Source organism: Pseudoliparis swirei, chromosome 16, assembly GCF_029220125.1.
Source record: "Pseudoliparis swirei isolate HS2019 ecotype Mariana Trench chromosome 16, NWPU_hadal_v1, whole genome shotgun sequence".
NCBI classification, from domain to species: Eukaryota; Metazoa; Chordata; class Actinopteri; order Perciformes; family Liparidae; genus Pseudoliparis; species Pseudoliparis swirei.
This window is the reverse complement of record NC_079403.1, coordinates 18,231,601-18,242,641: the sequence shown is the minus strand read 5'-3', so window position 1 is coordinate 18,242,641 and position 11,041 is coordinate 18,231,601. Positions and strand designations below refer to the sequence as shown.

Sequence of the window (11,041 nt, the reverse complement as noted above, 5' to 3'; positions counted from 1 at the left end):
GACAATGAGTTGGTTTGTTTTGACTGTTTGACTGAAACGTCACTTATTCAACAAACATCTGCTCCTTTTAATTAATACTATCCCATAAACTATTTCTTAAACAATTAACCCTCCTGTCGCACAATTAAAGGTTTATAAAGGGGAAAGTGAGAAGATATGAAACATTGTTTAGTCTGGAAGGTGTGGCTCACAAGTCTAAATAGTTGTATATTGACCTGCTAACTTATTGGTTAGCAGCTGGAATCTGAATCTATTATTGCTCAATGTAATCCAGAACTATTTTATGTAATGAAGAATCCTTAAATGTTTCCCTCCAGCTGGTGGCGACTACGATGGAGCTCCTGGCCTCCCTACGGCCATCAGGTTAGTGCAGGAAGGTAACGTTGCACAAGATGAGTTTAACCATGTGCATGTGGATTTGTTGCTCTTCTTGGCCCATTTCCCAGCAGATGATCTTCGGTTCCGACCCGTCCGAGGCCGACTCCGCCGACTCCTCCGACGCGCCCGACGCGTCCAACTTCGACAGGCCAGACGCGGACTGGCCCGCAGGTAAGTTATCAGGTTAGTGATACACTTGTCCCTTTAAACTCACACTACACTGTTTAAAGTACTGTTATTGGTTTGTATGTGCACTTTATTTTATATTCTACTGTAAATGTAATATGTTACAATTCTTGCACTGTTGATTGTTGATTGTTTAATGTTGTCTATTGTTGCACCACCCGCCATGACACATTCCTTGTATGTGAAAATATAGTTTACAATAGATAGATGATTAGACAGACCGAGAGATAATTGATAGATTGATAGATTGATAGATAGATAGATAGATAGACAGACAGACAGACAGATGGACGGATAGATAGAGCGATGAACAGATCCTTTATTTATCCACAGGGGGGAATTTGGTTGTAGAAGCAAGGATACAGATATATACAATAAAATAGTTGAGCAGGACATATTACATTTTAGAAAATTAAATGATAAAGAAAATGCAAAGTCTATAGAGTGTATTTTCAGTTAAAGGGTTATTGATCAATTTAAGGAGGATATGGTCAGAGGTGATTTATTATTAAGTCTTTTAGCAGTTGGCAGGAATGTTCTCCCGTGTCTGTCCTTTGGTATTCCTTTCCTCTCACCCTCTCTTTAGCTGTGGAACGTCCTGAAGCAGCTCCGGCCCCAGTCCCCCAGAAACCAGAAGAGTCCACCAGGAGAAGCAGGGAAGAGGAGGAGCCCGACTGCCCGGCAGGACTGATAAAGTGCCAACCAGCCTTCCCTCGCGCCTGGCGGGGGAAGGCTGGTTAGCATGGTTATACTGACTAACATTAAGAAAAGTCTCCAAGTTTTTTATTTAGGTATCGATTGCTGTGATACAAGAAGAAACTTCCAGGATCTCCTTGACGACGACGAAGAAGATGACGAGGGAGGACCACATGAGAAGGATGAAGGACTACAGGACCAGATGCAGAGCGGCGGTTGCCTTTCTTTTAGTGGGCGGAGTAAGTAATCCCTCACTCAGACTACAGAAGTATCAGTAATACGATCCCATCACTGGAGGCCAGATCCGACCCAATAATGTAAAGGTTGTGTAGTTCAGTTCAAATGTATTCATGTCTGGTGTTTGTGTCTCACAGGGCAGGACTCCTCTGTCTCTCTCCCAGCTGGAGGTGGATGTCAACCAACCCGTCACCTTCAGCAGACCACAAGTCAATCAGGACCCCCCCCCCCCCCCCGCCCGTCCACCCAAACCCCCGACACCGCCCGCCCCGCCCACACAGGAAGCAGCTGTGAAGAAGATGGACGCTTCAGCCTGAACAAGACATCATAATTCTTTCATTTGTCACATGGAATCCTGTATGTTCATGTAAACTGTGTACAGTATGTAGATTGTTATCTCCTGATTTTAATGAATACATTTACCACAACATCAAAATATGTCTTTTTATTCAAAACTACTGGGTCAGCAAACACTGTTATGATGTTCATATTGGGTTATAAATCAACTTTAATGGTTGAGACTTATGCACTACAATGTTATAGTTTTTATATTTAGTTATTGTGTTGATTCTTAATAATTAATGTCAGTAATATATTGTTAGTTTATGCCAGTGCTAATTCTTCATCTTCATAATGGGTAAATGATTAAACTAAAAATTATATTTTTGTTTTGTGTTTTGCCAAAAATAGCTTAAATGACCACAAAGATGTTTTATCGTACAAAACATCCTACATGGCAAAATGTCAACATGTGTCATGTCAGTTGGCAACAATCAGTAACAAATACCAACATATATCTTCACTCTAAATAATCCAACTAAAGCAATGCCTCATTTATATTAACAAGAGTTTCATTGACAAAAATAGGAAAGTAAGTAACAGCAGTTTATGAAATGATGCTTTTATACCAAACTCCTAACTGGATGGAGAACATTGAAACAAAACCAAAGAACAGACAACATGGAGGACGTCTCCACAGCCGCTGGACCTCAGCAGCATGAATGACGTCCTCTGGAGGCTGAGGACAGGAGACATGAGCCGGCACCTCGTCCACCAGCTCCTGGAGAGTCTGGAAGCTCCTCGCCTCCCAGCAGCCGGACACAGGGCTCGGCCTTCTGGACTCGTTGAACGTGGCATGTCGGGTCCAACCTGTAGAAGGAATCAAACGGAGACTTTCATCGTCCCGTTCATCTTTGGGCCGACGGGCTTTCTGTAAGAACAACTCCCGTCTCACGTCTAAAAAACAGAAAAAATAAACCGGCGCATGACGACCACAATAATGTGTATTTGACTTGAATACAGAAAGGGCACTTTTCTCATCCAGGGCAAAAGGGCAGGTGCTTGAGCACCACTAGGGCTCTACCTGTGCACGCCTGTGTAGAACCCTTGAAAGAAATGACGGGATACTCTCTGCAGCCTGTGATGAGGTTGTGGTAAAAGCTCATCACTGATCCCCCCATGGAGTCGAGGGTGTCTTCGCTCAGAGGACGGTTCCTCAGGTTGGTAAATACCAGCTGAAGGATGTCATCTGGCATAGGAAGAGCAGCTGGAAGGAAAGTCAAGAAAAGGAAAACATTAGTCATGCTAGTCAGGATGAATTGACTGAACTCATCGAAGTTCGGATTAACAAGTTAAAATAAGAAAACATCAATATTCACAGTTGGTCAGAGTGGAAAACCTTATTTTAGATCATTTATTTGGTTTGAGTCGAGCATGAATGATGTGAAAACTTTACCACACAATATGATATAAAACAGAATACAATCAAATGTATTACTTTTTACCACTAAATATACAGGACAACAATATTAGAGCTCTCACTGACCCATTGAGATGGTGCAACACTGGTTTCAAATATTTGGGTATACAAATTGGCAAATCGGATTGAACATATATTTAAATATAACTATATATAATTATTGGAACAAACCAAACTTAATCTTCAAAGATGGATGGATCTCCCTCTGTCTCTCATAGGCAGAATTAATACTATTAAAATGAATGTTTTACCTAAGTTTATTTACCTATTTCAATGTCTCTCTGTAAATGTTCCAAAGAGTTTCTTCAAAGAGCTTCACAAAATTATAACCCTTTTATATGGCAAAGGAAAAACCCCCGGGTTAAACTCATCTCTCTGCAGGCTCCATATTCAAGGGGAGGGCTTAACCTACCAAATTTTAGAAATTATTATCTTGCCTCTCAGTACCGACCAATCTGGATCTGGCTGCATGCAGAGAACAGTGAAGTTAGATGGGTCTCAATAGAACAACATGAGATGAAGTCTATGCTGTTCAAGGACGTACCATTCATCGGTAAACATTTTTTTTTGCCACACTCGCAAATAATTCAATAATACTGAACACATTTGCTGCTTGGCAGGAATCTCACTCACTCCTGGATATAAATATTTCTTTTCTTCGCAGTGCACCGCTGTGGGGTAATCCCAACCTCTCACACCACATAGCTGAGTCAGTGTTGCGGGGATGGAGGGATAGAGGAATTAAAACAGCTGCTGACTTATACATTAATGATACATTTGCAAGCCTCCAACAACTAAATGATAAATTCAAAGTTCCCAAATATAGTTTCTTCAACTTCTTACAAATTAGAGACTGGGTAAAGGAGAAATCTAAAGAAATATTACCAGATATCCCAAAAGAAACTCCCCTTCAAACCCCATATGTAACAAATTATGCAGATCAACAAAAGGAATAATATCTTCAATATACGGTATCATCAACGGAAAGTCACCTGTTTATGATAAAAATAAAACATCGACAAAAGGGAAATGGGAAACAGACCTAGGATGTGTCTACGAGGAGGCAGACTGGTATCACCTATTGGAACAGGCACAGACGGTATTAATCTCCACAAAACACAAATTCAATTTAATATATTCCATAGGACATACTACACCCCTTACAGGTTACATAAAATGGACAGCAACATTTCCCCCAGATGTCAGAGATGTAAAGTGACAAACGGTGATCTTCTACACATGCTCTGGAGTTGCCCATTGATAGAAGAACTTTGGAAACGCGCCACTGAATTAACCTCAAGGATAATAGGAATTCAAATTGAACAGGACCCAAAGATATGGATTCTGGGGGACACAAGCTCTATCAATGCAAACTACTATAATAAATACTTTATCTTACTTGCGAGCACTGCAGTGAAAAAATGTATTCTGATTAACTGGAAATCCGAAAAATCACCATCAATAAGACACTGGATTAATGAGCTTGTGTCCTACTGCACACCTGAAAAGATATTATATCATGTGAGAGGGAAGCAGGCAGCCTTTGGAAAAATCTGGGGCCCCTTCATAGATATTCTGCCATCTCTGGACTTGGCTGATCGTGGTGGTGTGAGACCGGCGTCAAATTAAGCCCGCTGCAGGTTATTTATTTTGGTTTTATTTTGTTGTGAGTGCTGTATTGGCAGTGGTGTATAAAGTACCCAAGTCATACTTGAGTAAAAGTAAAGATACTTGATGGGAAAATTACTCAAGTAAAAGTAAAAGTCACCTATGAGAATACTACTTGAGTAAAAATATTAAAGTATCTGATATGTTTTGTACTTAAGTATCAAAAGTAATTTTCTGATATTAAATGTACTTAAGTATTGAAAGTAAAAGTAAATGCTGTTAATAAAAAAAACAAAGGGTCAGAATTGTGAGAATTATGAAGTTTATTTGTTTCGGCCGCCATGAACAAGGAGTATAAGCTAGGATGAACTTAGCAATATATGAATACTATGAAATTACTAAAATATAAATACACGATTAACACAGAAAAAAGCAGCACCAAAAGTAACAACCAGAATCATCACTTGAAACTGAACAAATTCCTGTTCATCTTCAAAAGAAGTTGATTTTCAAAATGAACAGATTTCAGTGTCGCTCTTCTGGGGCTGAAGACGAGTCCTGCGATGCTGAAGAGCCGTTCACCTGGTGCAGGTAGAGTGTGTCTAGCTTCACAGGCCCTGATGGTGCAGGTAGAGTGTGTCTAGCTTCACAGACAGCAGCACACAGTTGGGAAGCATTTCAGCAAGTCAACCATTCCTGAAATAAAGTGAGAGTATTATAGAAATGATAGAATTAATAACACTTCCTAACATGTCATGACCCCAACCAACAGTTTTGTACAAAATAGTTTGTTTTAATTTGAGGTTTATACATTTAGTTTCATGCACTGTCCGTGCATCCAGAGTTGATTTGTGAATATGTACTTGTATCTCTGTAGTTAAACACAGCAACAGTCCCAAATCAATATCGTCGCCATGACTGGACCGTCACTCTTATAATATTAATACAAATAATAATAATAATAATGCTGTAATGATTAGCATTATATTAAAGCTAAGACGACTCAAATCAACAAATTCTCACAACTGTCAACACTTCTTCAGCTCATTAACTCGCTAGCGATCCGTCTGCTGCACTAACGCTAATTGTCTCATTTAATTGACCACCGCAGTCCCCGATGTTTGCCTTATGATGATTTTTTTCCGTAGTAACGAGTAACGATACTGTTTCAGGGGAAATGTATCGGAGTAAAAGTACAAGTTTTCATTGCAAAATGTAGTGAAGTAAAAGTATACAGAAATATAAGTAGTAAAATAAAGTACAGATACCCAAAAAAACGACTTAAGTAAAGTAACGAAGTATTTCTACTTCGTTACTATACACAACTGATCATAACCAATTGAGGTCCAAAAGAAAAAAGGCCAACATTGTAAAAGAAAAAATGGAACTATCCATTAACCACACTGCAGATTAAAATACTGAATCCAATTAAAAAAACTATCATCTTGACTCGCATGTCACTTTCTCCGCGGCAATATTGACATGCAGAATTTGCATAGAAGTACTCAGGTCACTGTCTTATTAAGATTATTTGCCACACTGTCATGCTGTTGAAAGCCGTGCGGTGGCTTTTTTTCCCTGTGTTGTGTTTAATTGGGATCTAGACCTCTGTCCCTGTTTAGTTCGGCGGCGTTGCCCACAAGGAAATCAATGGCGTAGCAAATCAAAGCTCACCGCATTAACACATTAAAGTCGCAGTCAAAAAATTAAAGCTTTCAAAGCAGATGGTCTCATTTCATGCAAATGTTATTTCGCAAAACTACGCCTGGAGGCTTGGCTATTTTTTCTTCTTCAGCCTTTTAATTGGCAGAAATGAGAGAGAGGTGCCAGACGTTGCAGGTGGCGACGCATCCCAGCGTTCTTTTGTCAGATCCTGAGAGAGAGTTTTATTTAGTGTCATTTCCACCAGGACCTCGCCACAGCCATCTGTAAGAAGGGGCGCCCATTGTGCTCTGTGTGATGCTGCAGCTTCTCAAAGCCCGGTAAACTGACAATGTAGCACGCTTTCGCACGCAGCGGGTGGGGAGGGGAAGCTGGCTCACCAAGGCAACAACGGCTGAGAATAAACCTTTGGGTAAGGAGGTGAGCATTATCCACCGTGCTCCTTTTTACCCCGCCCTTACCCTGCCATGCCCCGAACGCTCTCGACTGCTGATTAGCACCGCGTAGTCTGTAGTGAGTCGGGATAATTAGGAAATGGGATCTGAATAGACCTTCGCCTGGAAAGGCCCGTTCAAGTCGCCTCCTCACGAATCGAGAAATAAACATTGAGCTTCTGACGTCGGCTGCCCTCTAAAACGAAACATATCAAATTGTGTTTTTCTCATAAAGAACATGTGCCTCACAGACATGGTTTAAATCAAACAACACAATAAAAGCACACCATAAAAGCACTGGTGTGTGAGCCACTGACATAAGCTGATGAAACCAAAGAGCCTCACTGGTACAACTCACAGAGTTCTTGTGCGTGCACACTATGTCATGTTATGTGCTAATTAAGTAAGTCTCTGGTTGTGGGTTCTCTGATTTTTGTTTCGAAACCCTGCAGAAGCTCTACATATCAGCACCAGCTCAGCGGAGCCATTGAGCCTATAAGAGACGGGCACAACCAAGCAAGCAGCTCACGAGAAATTACCTCAATCACTCTTGATGGAATCCACTTTTTTGGACGCTGATCAGATAAAGCAATTCAGAGGGACATATAGGACTTTGAAATCCTTAAATATAAAACTCCTTGCTGAAATAGGAAAGACTTTTGATGTCGGCTTCTCTTCGCAAGATCAATCTTTCTGGAAATGTGCTCCTCATCAGTGGAGTCAAGGATGCTGCCTGTTGCTTCTCTTTCTTTCTTCTCTTTTTCCTTAATTCTCAAAGAAAGTTTGCTGTTTGGGCATCAGTCATCTGCTCACCAGGGGATTGGAATTACAGGAAATAGTGCAATTAACTGTTGGCGCGCACTGCACACGTCGAGAACATATGTGAAACTGCTGTTTCTGTGCCGCTAACCTCCTGAAATATGATCGCACAACATTCGGATTTTGGAAAGCATGAATATACCGTTGGCACGTTCGTGAGGTTTGGTTTTCCGACAATCAGAAAGAACAACATGATTATGAATTTGCGCCTTGCCAAAAAAATAAAGCATTTTGTTTTCCAAAAAAGACTTCCTAAAAGAGTTGCTGTGCTCTCCTTATGCTTTTAATATGTGTGAGGTCGACTAGAAATTAGCTGTTTACGTGTTCGCATTCTCAGCGCTTGTAAAAGGGTGACAAAGCAGACACACACACACACAAGGTAACACTAGATGCCACAATCTCACTGTGGGCTTGACCTCTGTGGCACCACAAACAGCACTGCAACACCTCCGACTCCATAAATATGTAAAATCCCTGGCATGTTCCAGGCCCCCCCCGCAGAGCTTGGGGCCTATGAATCATTCAGCCACCGCCTCCCTCCTCCTGAAGCGGTGCCCCCACTTGGCCTCTTTGGGGAAACAGTCGAGAACAAACAATGTAAATAAGTCATGGTGACCAGGACTCGTTGGCACAAGCTCACAGGGACCTGCGACGGCGTTCCGTTTAGAGCGACCCGATCAGGTACCACTCGCTGCCGGCTGTGGAGCAATTAGAGTTAATCCTTTCTGAGGACAGATTTTTGGTATTTCCTACCAAACATTTTGGATAATTTGAAAACCGTGCAACAAGAGAGGAGAACAAATAAAGACATTCTGCCATTTGTTGTGCTTCTGATGCATACATACATCATCATCATCATCATCATCATCCAGCCCAAGCTGCCAAGGTTGGATTCAGTCTTTCAGAATATAAGAAAAGCTAAAAAAAAAATCATGTAGAAAAAATAGAGATGTGCAAATAAATATCAGCTATGCATGTCCAACGTGGCTGTAAATGATAATGAATCAAATGTCTTCCTGTGGACGTGTCTACCCATTATTTATCATTTCCAATCCCATTCAGGCAAACATGTTGATATATTTTCTCTGGGTTTGTTGAGACAGTAGGGCTGGACGCTTGCCAATTATAAAGCTGCCAGTCAGGTGCTGCCAAATTGAGCTTTGCTAAATATCTTCACGAAGGAATCTAATTGGATGTATATTTTTGCATGATGGTTTAAAATGTATCGGTTCAAACTGGAATGAATTGTAGTCATTGGCAAATATATTTGTCTTTTGTGTGTGTGTGTGTGTGTGTATGTGCATCTGTCTGGGTCACAGGCTACAGCTAGCACGTCTTGTACACCTCCTCATATCTTTGTGTTCAGGCATCCTCCACCCCATCTGAGAGAGTGTTCTCCACGGCTGGAGACACAATAAGTCCTGAGAGATCGCGTATCCTCCCGGAGAAAGCAGACATGCTTATTTTTCTGCACAAGAATTGTTGATGATCCATACAATTGATGGTTGCATACTTGGTATTTGCCACTGCTAGTTTCATTTTTGGCAGCTCAGTTCATATACCCTTTAAAAAAAAGGAAGGAGCACTGTAATTTCTAGGAACATGTTTAAATTAAACAGAATACATTTTATTTAAGTTATGTAAGTTTTATTTGAAGTTCAAGAGGAATATGTATAAATGGTTTTGGTTTTTTTTTTTAAATGTAAATGTGTATGTATACATACTGTATATGGTGTGTGCAGCATTATAGAAAATTATATAAAAGAAAATTAATGTAAATAAACCCGTTTGTGCTCTTTTTTCACCCCTTGCCCAATAAGAATCGATAAAAGAATCGATAAGGAATCGAATCGATAAGCAGGAATCGATAAAGCATCGGAATCGTTAAAATCTTATCAATTCTCATCCCTACTCATGTCTCTTCATAATCCTACAAAGGAATGTTCTAATATGAATCCTCACACGCACAAAGCAAGTTCAAACTCGGTTCAACTAGATATACAATAAAATACATCAGTATATTAAATCTTATTTTTTACATGCTCACCTTAAAAAGCAAGGTGAATAATTCGAGCTGAAGCATCTTTACAAGGTTAAGAGGGTCGTTAGTGTTGTGTTTCACCCTTCATTTTTGTATGCAATTTAGTTTTTGTATGTCGAGCATTCAACTTTCAGCACTAATCCTCTCGGGTTGCTTGTGAAACGTGAGATTTAATGTCATGATTATAAAGACTTATTTAATGGGACTCAGAGCCAAACATTTGGCTGGGCACATTGATCTTTCCCATTTTCATGAAAACCGTTTTCCAAAATCTAATCATCTGTTCCTCAAAATTAAATAATTGTATCAAGGCGAGCATCAGCGCCGGGCTACAGAGCCATTCGGTGCCATGATGGCATTTAATTGTTGATGGACTACGTGTATTCTAAGGCATTCAGGGCCGAGATGCTATTGCCAATAATCCTTTATTGTGAGGCAGGAAAGAAGAAAATGGCTTGAATGGCAAGGGCAGAGTTTTGTTGGCTACTCGATGAAATAGAAAGTAGACATGTGAGGGAGATGATTAATAGTGAACTCTATTATTGAAAGGCCTCACTCATAAGATGTTCTCATCTCCCCGGGGAGCCGGCGCAGGATTGCAACCTAGTTTCACACTGTTGTTTCTTTTCTTTTTTTTCATTACAGGAAATTTCCTCATACCACCATGTCAGGGAAAACAACACCCCTGGGGGCTTTGACGAAGGAGAACGGATGCTCTAAACATAGAGATAAGTCCTCCAATTAATCTTGAGAGCAGGTTACTGATTCTGTTTCGGTCCCTTCAATAAAAAAGAAATAAAAAAAGTCCAAACTAAAAGTGGCGCACTGAGGAAGCTGAATGTATGGGCTAGTTATTACCCCGGTCACTTAGGTTTACGGAGTAGCTCCGGCACTATAACGTCGGTCACGAGTATGTTTTAACTTTTGGTGACGATTGTAACCGACATTCAAAATGAAAGCAATTCATCAAGTCCTTGTGTCAAAGGAACTGTTCAACATGTGTTTATTAGAATTGTTTAATCTGCATTCAAAATTCAAATGGCCCCCTTTTTACTCTATCGAGTAGGTCCGTTGGCACTGTTATGAATGGGCTATTGGTTAAGTAGACTGAGTGCTCAAACGACATTTTGAAAGCTTTTCTTTTTGGAGCCAATAATAGACTTGGATGGATGTGGAGTGGACCTGAACATAGCTCATTAAACGGCAGGGTGAAAAGCTCTC

At 40.5% G+C, this 11,041-nt stretch overlaps 1 long non-coding RNA gene across 1 annotated transcript; it reads left to right on the top strand.

Moving 5' to 3' along the window:
• The first annotated feature begins 910 nt into the window (after nucleotides 1-910).
• LOC130206412 (uncharacterized) lies at nucleotides 911-1,933 on the top strand. Its single transcript, XR_008834103.1, has 2 exons — nucleotides 911-1,499; nucleotides 1,635-1,933. It is a non-coding gene; the product is annotated as an uncharacterized LOC130206412 (long non-coding RNA).
• The last annotated feature ends 9,108 nt before the right edge of the window (nucleotides 1,934-11,041 follow it).